Source organism: Gopherus flavomarginatus, chromosome 11, assembly GCF_025201925.1.
Source record: "Gopherus flavomarginatus isolate rGopFla2 chromosome 11, rGopFla2.mat.asm, whole genome shotgun sequence".
NCBI classification, from domain to species: domain Eukaryota; kingdom Metazoa; phylum Chordata; order Testudines; family Testudinidae; genus Gopherus; species Gopherus flavomarginatus.
Genome location: NC_066627.1, coordinates 265,725 through 276,022, shown reverse-complemented (window position 1 = coordinate 276,022; position 10,298 = coordinate 265,725). Strand labels below are relative to the sequence as shown.

The window sequence follows — 10,298 nt, the reverse complement described above, 5'->3', positions numbered from 1 at the left end:
CTTCCCAGCATCACTCCCGCTCTGTCAGGGTTACAATCCCCCTCCAAGTCTGGCCTACAGAGCCTCTTGGCTGAGGCGTCTCCCTGTGCTGGGCCCACTTCCCAGGGTCCCCCTCGCTCTCCCCAGCTGCTCACCGCACCCAGCTCCGGACTGCTCCAGCCCCAGCTGTGCACTGCCTCAGCACGGCTGCTGCTGCTGCTGTGCCTCCAGCTCCCTGGGCTGCTTCTCTGGCCTCTCTGACTCTGGCACAGGTCTGCTCCCAACTCAGCTTGGGCCCCTGCTTTCTCCTTAGCTCAGCCCCACTCTGTCTGACCCAGGCAGCTCCAATTCACACAGAGAAGGGGACCCCCCTGGCCTTCTGACTCACTGATTAGCGTGCTCGCCCTGTCAATCAGGCTGATCTGGAGCACTGGCCTCTCCACATTGTTCCTGGGGACTGTCAGTCTCAGGTTCCTGATTTCCCATCAACCCCTCCCCCTTTTAGTGCTGGGAGCTAGCAACCAAACACCCCCACTGAATGTTAGTAAGGGGGCAACAGTCCCCTCACATATAGTCTGGAACTGAGTCTTGTACCCCTTTCTCCTACACCCAGCACAGACACATAGAGATAGGCCCTGCCTGAATGTGATACACATTTAATAGCTGATGAGGAAACTGAAGCACAATGTGATTTAGTGAGTTATTCAAGGGCAAATAGGGAGTCTCCTACAGAGCCTGTATAGGAACCCAGATCTCCTGTGTCCCAGGTGTTAGTCTTAGCCACAAGATAATGGTCAGCAAATAATTCCCATGGGCTCTTTAAATGTAACTTTTGAATTGATACAGTTCTCGGTTACAAATACTATAGGCGCCTGCTCTCCGGGCTTCTCCCTCTCTGACTGCCCAGTGCCCATGGCTTGGAGGAAATGGAGCTTTCCCATTGTCCATCAGAATCTATTGCAGTTTTTCAAATCAATGTTCACAACTTGTGCCCTGATCTTCCATTCCAGGTTTTCTTATCTCCGTCTCACCATAGTCTGGATTTGTGGCTTTTTGGAAACTGGTTCCTTGGACTAATGCAAAGAAACAATGCAGAAAATTCAGGATGAACCCAGCAGTGCAAAGGGGTGCTGCGGTGCTGGGAGTGGTGCAGGTAACTCAGTAGGGGGCGCTCTTCCCTCAGCGTCAGGGATGTTTCTAATGCCAGGTGTTGGGCTTGCATGTGCTGTTCTGCAGGGAGACATTATCTCCCCAGGTTCCTTTTGCTTTTTTCATTTATTACATTTTCATTTCAAGGTACACAGTTAAAACTCATGTCCGAGGAGTCAGTGATAATTCTGAACAATACGTTATTGTTTCTGTCAGATGGGAGGCCTGGAAGCCCAGCTGCAAGGGTGCTGCACCAACACACAGCGAGAGACAGCACCTGCCCCAAAGAGGTTACAACAGAAATGGGGGGGGGGGCGAAAGGAATAATTTTTACCACAGTGTCTCAGGTGGGGAACTCAGTCCCAAAGAGATGTGGTCATTCACATAACTTCCTACCTAGTCCTCATAAACCCTGCCATAAATGTATTTGTTTCCTGCCTCGCCCTTACCCTGGGTAACTTTGACTGCATGCGTCACCTGAATCCTAGTGTAACCCAACTGCCCAACCTCAATCCAAGCAGAATTCCTTTGACCTTTTCCCTAATGCTAACCCTAAGATAACACCGGTGTGCTCCTCCCTTGCCCTGGGAAAAATCCACCAACTTCCATCCTAAACCTAAGCCTAAGCCTTGAATACCTCCACAGACGTATTTCACAGTCAGGATCTGGATCACTTCGTATGGGACCGCAAGTAAACAATGTTCACTTTAATGCAGTTAAGCATAAGCTTGTACATCTAGGAATAAAGATCAGAGGCTGTGCTTATAGGACGGGGGCCTCTCTCCTGGGGAGAAGTGACTCTGAAAAAGATTTGGGGGTGTCAGGGTTCCCTCCCCACTCTGAACTCTAGGGTACAGATGTGGGGACCCACTTGAAAGACCCCCTAAGCTTATCTCTACCAGCTTAGGTTAAAAACTCCCCCAAGGCACAAATTCTTCCTTGTCCTTGGAACGATATCACTGCCACCACCCAGTGAGTCAGACAAAGATTCAGGAAAAGGACCTCTTGGAGTTCCTGTTCCCCAAATCACCCCAAGCTCCTTCACCCCCTTTCCTGGGGAGGCTTGAGAATAATCTACCAACCAAGTAGGTTAACAAAGTGGGCACGGACCAGCCCTTGGGTTTTTAGGACACTAAAAACCAATCAGGTTCTTAAAAGCAGAACTTTATCATAAAGAAAAAGTAAAAGAAGCACTTCTGTACAATCAGAGTGGAAGGTAATTTTACAGGGTAATCAGATTCAAAATACAGAGGATTCCCCTCTAGGCAAAACTTTAAAGTTACAAAAAAAAAACCAGGAATACCTCCCTCTTAACCTAGGGAAAATTCACAAGCTAAAACAAAAGATAATCTGATGCATTTCCTTCCTATTACTTACAATTCGTAATCTTAGATGCTTAATTCAGATATGGCTTTAGGATGGGGTTCTCAAACTGGGGGTCGGGACCCTTCAGGGGTTCGCAAGGTTATTACATGGTAGGGTCACGAGCTGTCAGCCTCCACCCTAAACCTTGCTTTGCATCCAGCATTTATAATGGTGTTAAATATATAAAGAAGAGTTTTTAATTTTTAAGGGGGGGGTTGAACTCAGAGGTTTGCTATGTGAAAGGGGTCACCAATACAAAAGTTTGAGAACCATCGCTTTAGGACATGTATTTTCCCTGCCCTGGTTCCTCGCTGACCCAGAAAGAACACCCAAAGAGAACAAAACAAAAACCTTCCCCCACAGATTTGAAAGTATCTTCTACCCCTTATTGGTCCTTTTGGTCAGGTGCCAACCAGGTTATCTGAGCTTCTTAACCCTTCACAGGTATAGGAGGGATTTTATGTTATCCTTAGCTGTATGTTTATGACAAGGGTCATGGTGGAAAATGAGCTGAATGTGAGCTCCCAGTGTGATGCTGTGGCCAGAATTACTAATGTGACCCCAGAGTGTATAACTGAGGAATCTCGACTACGAGCATAGAGGTAATTTTACCTCTCTGTTGGCACTGATGTGACCAATGGTGGAATATTGTGTCCAGTTCTGGTGTTCACAATTCCAGACGGGTACTGATAAATTGGAGAGAAATCAAAGAGCCATGAGGATAATTGAAGGAGTAGAAAACCTTTCTTATAATGATGGACGTAAAGAGTTTGAGCTATGTAGATCTGTGTAATAAGGCTGAGATTTTCAAAGTCCTCTACAAAATTTGGATCTCCAATTCCTATTAGTTGTGTGTGCTTGTCCCTCAGGCAGCTTTGAAAATGTAACCTTACAGCATGTCAAAGACAGCTCAGTATTTTTAGGAGCATTTCTGCGACTTGTAGAGATCCACATAGATATATGGGGGCTGTCTGGGGATGGGTAGGGACAGAGAAGCTCACAAGAGCCACAGAGCCACCATGCAGATGTATTTCTCGATGTATTTCCAAGCAGACCCACATACTATACCTGCAGCTGCTGCACATCAATGTGGAGCCATTTGATCCCCTCTCAGTTTTCTCAGAGCCGCTTTCACCTCCTTGTTCCTCAGCGTGTAGATGGCCGGGTTCAGCATGGGCGTAACCAAGTTGCCAAAAATCTGCACAGGGGTCACCAGCATTTTGCTTAGCTGGGGCTGCTTGTAGACCAGGGCTCAGGTCCCGAAGAACAGCGTCACCACCGCCAGATGTGAGGTGCAAGTGGACGCTGCTTTGCGCCGCCCTTCAGCTGAGTTCATCTTCAGGACAGAGTAGATGATCCTGATGTAGGAGGTGAGGATGAGGGGGAAGCAGGTCATGGACACCTTGCCATTGTTGGTAAAGGTCACGGTCTCGATTACGTACGTGTCTGCACAGGCCAGCTTGACCACTGGGAAGATGTCACAGAAGAAATACTCCACCATGTTGGACCCGCAGTAGGGCAGCATGAAGGTCAGGCTGGTGAGGATGGTATAATGGAGGGAGCTGGCAATCCAGGTGCCGGTGGCCAGGAGGGCCACACCCTCTGGTTCATGATGAGTAGGTAGTGCAGCAGGTGGCAGATGTCCATGTACCAGTCGTAGGCCATAACAATATAGAACAGGCACTCAGTGCTGCCCAGGAAGTGCCAGAAAAAGACCTGGGACATGCACCCGCCCAGCGAGATTGTTCTACTCTGAGCCCAGATGTTGGCCAGCAACTTAGGGGTGCTGACGGAAGAGTATCCAAGGTCCACAACAGAGAGATTGCAGAGGAAGAAGTACATGAGGGTGTGCAGGCGGGCGTCAGTGAGGATGGCTAATAAGATGAGCAGGTTGCCCAGCAGGGTGCAGAGGTAGAAGGCTAAGAAGGTGATGAAGAGGATGGTCTGGAGGCCGTTGGTGTTGGGGATCCCTAAGAGGATGAAATGAGTCACCACAGTGTGGTTGACCTGCCCCACGAGGACTGATTCCTGGGGCAGGAGAGAGAAATAATGCCAGTGAGTTACTGAAACAAACAGACCTGTCATCCTAGAGCTGCAATGGTCACCCTTCCTTCCACTGCCCCCATGACTCACTCTCACTAGGAGTGATGCATATTTCTACCACTGTAATGCCAGTTTGGGTCAGGGTCTCAGTGTGCTGGCGCTGAACATCGAGAGAGAAAATGTCTCCCTGGAAGATCCTACAGTCCACAGACGAACAAAGGGAATGTTTATTCTATTTGTTCTAGTCCAATTTCTTCTCTTCTCTCCTGTCCTATACCAATGCCTTCAACTCTATTCTATCTAGGCTCTTGCTCCACCCTTATCATCACAGTACCATGGAGCCTTCTGTTTGTGGCTAAAATTTTCATATGGTTTCTTCTTTCTCTCTCACACACTATCTGCAGAGATATTACCCTGGGTGCAGTGCAGCACTTTCTTTTGGAAGCGTTTCGCTGTTATAAATGCTAGTGCTCCTACTGTTTCTGTTAAGGAAGAGGAGGAGGAAATTACAAGCCAATGAATAATTGGAAGAATTGCCCCAGGTTTGTTAATGATGTGAATTGTCTGAGGTTTTTTCCTGGAGTTAGAGAGAGCAGGAAAAGGAAAGAAGGAGAAGAGGAATAGTTACTGCCAGAGGTGCTGGAACTAGGGGTGCTGGGGGCTGCTGCAACCACTAGCTTGCAGTGGCTTCCACTTCACACCCACTGTACAAATTGTTCCAGCGCCCCTGGCTGCAGCTTGTTTCTGCTCAGCTGTGATCAGCAGGCTGGGCTCTGTGGATAACCTGCCAGAGGGATTTTTAAGGTGATATTTGAAGGACAATAACGAAGTGTCTGTTTATGTTTTGCCAGGGAGTTTTCCCTGTGCAGGAGAGGCTGGGCTGAAGGGGAGACTCTGGCAGGTTGGGGCTGTAACACACGGGGAGAGGGAGATAAAGGATAGCTACACAACAGACAGACAGACTGGCAGGCAGGCACACAGAGAAGGACGGACGGACGGACAGCTGGATCGATTTCTCTCTACAGGAAATATCAGGATGACATCTTCCTCGGAGTGAGACAGAGTCTGGCAGATTCAGAGAGAGGCAGAGACTGAGGGACAGAGTGAGAAGAACTTTGGCCTGGTCTACACTAAGCGTTTAAATCTAATTTAGCAGCGTTAAACCGATTTAACCCTGCACCCGTCCACACAATGAAAGCCCTTTATATTGATATAAAGGGCTCTTTATATCGGTTTCTGTACTCCTCCCCTATGAGAGGAGTAGCGCTGAAATCGGTATTGCCATGTCGGATTAGGGTTAGTGTGGCCGCAATTCGACGGTATTGGCCTCCGGGCGGTATCCCACAGTTCACCATTGTAACCGCTCTGGAAAGCAATCTGAACTTGGATGCACTGACCAGGTAGACAGGAAAAGCCCCATGAACTTTTGAATTTCATTTCCTGTTTGCCCAGCGTGGAGCTCTGATCAGCACGGGTGGCGATGCAATCCCAAGTCCAAACAAAGCTCCAGCATGGACCGTACGGGAGATACTGGATCTGATTGCTATATGGGGAGACAAATCTGTTCTATCAGAGCTCTGTTACAGAAGATGAAATGACAAAGCATTTGAAAAAATCTCCAGGCTATGATACAGAGTCCACAGCACAGTGCTGTGTGACAAGCGTAACAGAAAGCCGAAGAATCAAATGGACGCTCATGGAGGGAGGGAGGGAGGACTGAGGACTCCAGCTATCCCACAGTTCCTGCAGTCTCTGAAAAGCATTTGCATTGTTGGCTGAGCTCCCAATGCCTGAAGGTTCGAAAACAATGTCGCCAGTAATTCAGGGAATATGTCGTTAATTTACTCCCCCCTCCCTCCCTCAAAGAAAAGGGGGAAAAATGTTTCTCGCCACTTTTCAATGTCACCGTATGTCTAGCGGATGCTGCTTTTAGACTGGGTGCTGCAGCCAGGGCCGGCTCCAGGCCACAGTGCGCCAAGCGCGTGCTTGGGGTGGCATGCCATGGGGGGCACTCTGCCAGTTGCCGGGAGGGCAGCAGGCTACTCTAGCGGACCTCCCGCAGGCGTGCCTGCGGAGGGTCCGATGGTCCCGCGGCTCCAGTGCAGCATCCTCAGGCACGCCTGCGGCAGGTCCACCAGAGCCACGGGGCCACCAGACCCCCCACAGGGAAGCCTGCGGGAGGTCCACAGGAGCCGCGGGACCGGTGAGCGGCAGAACGCCCCCCGTGGCACGCTGCCATGTTTGGGGTGGCAAAATTGTTATAGCCGGCCCTGGCTGCAGCGCTAAATAGCAGCATCCTCTTCCCTCCCTTCCCCGGTGGCAGATGGTACAGTACAAAATGACTGATAGCCGTCCTCGTCGTCATCCCATGAGCGCTCCTGGCTGACTTCAGTGAGGTCAGCCAGGGGCGCCTGGGTAAAAATGGGAATGACTCCCTGTTATTCCTGGCAGGTGGTACAAAATGCTGGGTAACCATCCTCATCATAGCAGCTGGAGCCTGAGTTTCATGAGTTCCCCCCCCCCCCCCCCGCTTTCATGTTTAAAAAAAGATTCTGTGCTCCCTGGACTATCATAGCAGCGGGAGGTTGCCTCTCCCTCACTTTATCTTGCTAAAAAGTCAGTGTTTCTTATTCCAGCATTCTTTATTACTTCATCACACAAATGAGGGGACACTGCCATGGTAGCCCAGGAAGGGTGCTGGAGGAGGGAAGCAACGGGCGGGGTTGTTGCAGGGGCACCCCCTAGAATGGCATGCAGCTCATCATTTCTGCAGGATCTCTGGGGCTCTGACCCAGAGCGGCTGTGCTCTCTGGCTCTCTAGTAGACTTGCCCCATATTCTAGGCAGGAATGACTCTATTTTTAGACAAAACATAAAGCAGGGAATGACCCAGGAAGTCATTCCCATTTTTGTCCATGTGCCCCTGGCCGACCTGAGTGAGGCCAGCCAGGAGCACCCATGACAGCAGCAAACAGTACAAAATGCTTGATAACCATCATCACCAATTCCCAACTGCAAACAGTACAAAATGATTGAAAATGGTCATCTCATCACCAAATTACAATGGCAGACAGTGCAATAGGGATGGTAACCATCTCTGCTACCTTGCAAAGGCAAATGAATGCTGCTGTGTAGCACTGCAGTACCGCCTCTGTCAGCAGCATCCAGTACACATACGGTGACAGTGACAAAAGGCAAAACAGGCTCTATGGTTGCCATGCTATGGCATCTGCCAGGGCAATCCAGGGAAAAAGGGCGCGAAATGATTGTCTGCCGTTGCTTTCATAGAGGAAGGATTGAGTGACAAAATTTACCCAGAATCACCCGCGACACTGTTTTTACACCATCATGCATTGGGATCTCAATCCAGGATTCCAATGGGAGGAGGAGACTGCGGGAACTACGGGATAGCTACCCACAGTGCAACGCTCCAGAAATCGACGCTAGCCTCGGTACATGGACGCATACCGCCCAATTATTGTGCTTTGTGTGGCCGCATGCACTCGACTTTATACAATCTGTTTTACAAAACTGTGTTTATGTAAAATCGAAATAATCCTGTAGTGTAGATGTGATGAACTAGGAATGTTCTTAATGTTTTTTCTGAATCCTGTGTTGGTTCCTCAGTGTCCTCATGGCAGTTCTTAAGTATCTGGCAGAGCAAAGGGACAGTGCACCTAAATGCCTGACCCTCTGTCTCCTAGCAACTGATGGCCTGGGCCCCTCCCCTGCAAAGGTGCCAGCTGAAGGTGTTGGAGACAAAGAGATCAGGTGACCTCGTGTCCCAGGAAAGGAGCTGAGCAGAGAGGAGGGGCTGGGGGGGGTTGTTAGTCGGGAACTGGCTGGGGACAAGGAGTGAAGTGCAGACGTGGGGGGTCTGGCTCACTGCCTCCCAGAATGGACCCGGCCAAGGGGTCCGGTTCGTGGTACCTACAAGCTCTGTTTTAGACCCTGTTCCTGTCATAGAATAAACCTCTGTTTTACTGGCTGGCTGAGAGTCATGTCTGACTGCGAAGTGGGGGTGCAGGACCCGGTGGCCTCCCCAGGACCCCACTGAGGCGGGCTCGCTGTGGGAAGCGCATGGAGGGGCAGAGGATGCTGAATACTCCAAGGAGAGACCCAGGAGGTGAAGACATGTGAGCTTCTTGCCCTGAACAAGTCTGCTCCAAGGGAGAGGAGGCTCCCCAAAGTCCTGACTGGCTTGGTGGGGAGCAGTTCCAGAGCATCGCCCGGTGACTCCGTGACAGTAGACATACCCTTTACCAAAATAGAGGTCTTACACTGGCTGCATTGGGAAGGGCCGCTCCAGCTGTCTAGAATTCTTCCTTTCTGTCCACGGCCCTGATGACTCTGTAGCACCATCCAGCTTTCTTATCCCAAGCGGCCCATCGCCCAGGAGAGGTGCACAGCCTGGGCTCTTGGTATCCAGCCCAGAGACCTAATCCGCTCCGAAGCTAGCGAGGGCTGCCACAGCATATCGCCCCACTCTGCAGCCGAGCCCCACAGCTTTCTCACAGCTTCCAGCCTCCTTACGGCTCTCCGTGGTTTTTAAATCCCCTTCGGGCCCATCGGGGCCAGGGCCCTGAATCACTGCCAGGCTCCCAGGCTGAGACCTCGGCAGAGTCGCCAATTAACAGAGATTCTGCATATTTTTCAACAACGCTCATAGACCCCCGGGACTAGGTCCTCTACTGGCATCAATAAGTGTAGCGCCATTGAATTGAGAGGGCCAGATCCCCAGCTCCACCGGGGTCTGGATTCTGCTCCCGCTCCCCCTGATCTGACTCCTGGGGAACTCCATTGGATTCCCTGGGGCTGTTTCCCTTCTCAGCCACAAGCCCTGATGTAAATCAGAGTAACTCCACTGGAATCAAAGGAGCTGTGTAGATTTCTACCAGCTGAGAATCTGACCCCGACATTGTTTGGCGGAGGGGGGACGTTCATGCTTGTCTAGGCTCTCCTGCCATGTGACACAAGCCAGAGAATTCCCCCCAGGGGTGTGAAATAGGAGTAACCTGGGCCAGACGTGCAGCTGGAGGCCTCTGAAGCCAACAGAGCTTTGCCCTTGGTTTGTGTCCCCCGCTCTTCCCCTGCCCCTTCGCTGTGTCTCAGTGCACAGGGATGTATTCGTGCCCTTGTGTGGTTATGTGTGAGGGTGAAATTCACCGCTGTGCAGACAGAGGGCAGCATATGCCCTGGGCACCACTTCTCATCACTTTTGGCAGCACAGTAACCTTCCCCCGTGCCCACCAGCAGCACCACCGAGAAGATCCTGGCACTGTTGTTCTGGGTGCAGCTCAGACACCTGGCCTTCATAGTTCACTCTCTAACTAACCCAGCCATAGGAAGGGTTATCAACCCCAATACTCCTCTTGTCATTGGGATGAACGTCGCGCTGCGTCTTTCTGGGCCTCGCAAGTGTCCTCTTGCCCACCCCTTTGCACAATAGGGGGTCAGGAGAAAGGGCATTTAGAGGATTGCAGCTGATTTAACTGAACAAAAGCTTCTCCTTCACTAGCCCGGTAAGCAGAATAGACACAAGCCTCATCTTGGACTTCTACTGTGCGTCTACACTAAGGGATTGGCGGTGGTTAGCGACATCGCTGGGAAGCTCTATAGTGTAGACAAATCCATCGACACCACACAGAGGGGGATGTGAGAGAGACAGGGCTAGATTGGGGGGGCCTCCAGCAGTGATCTCATTGGTCCATTTGCTGGTGTCCCAGCACCACAGTTGTAATAAGGCCACTTGCGATTCTGCTA

At 50.7% G+C, this 10,298-nt stretch overlaps 1 pseudogene; it reads right to left on the bottom strand.

Moving 5' to 3' along the window:
• Window positions 1-1,006: 1,006 nt before the first annotated feature.
• Window positions 1,007-10,083, bottom strand: LOC127031659 (putative olfactory receptor 10D4; annotated as a pseudogene).
• Between the last annotated feature and the right edge of the window lie 215 nt (window positions 10,084-10,298).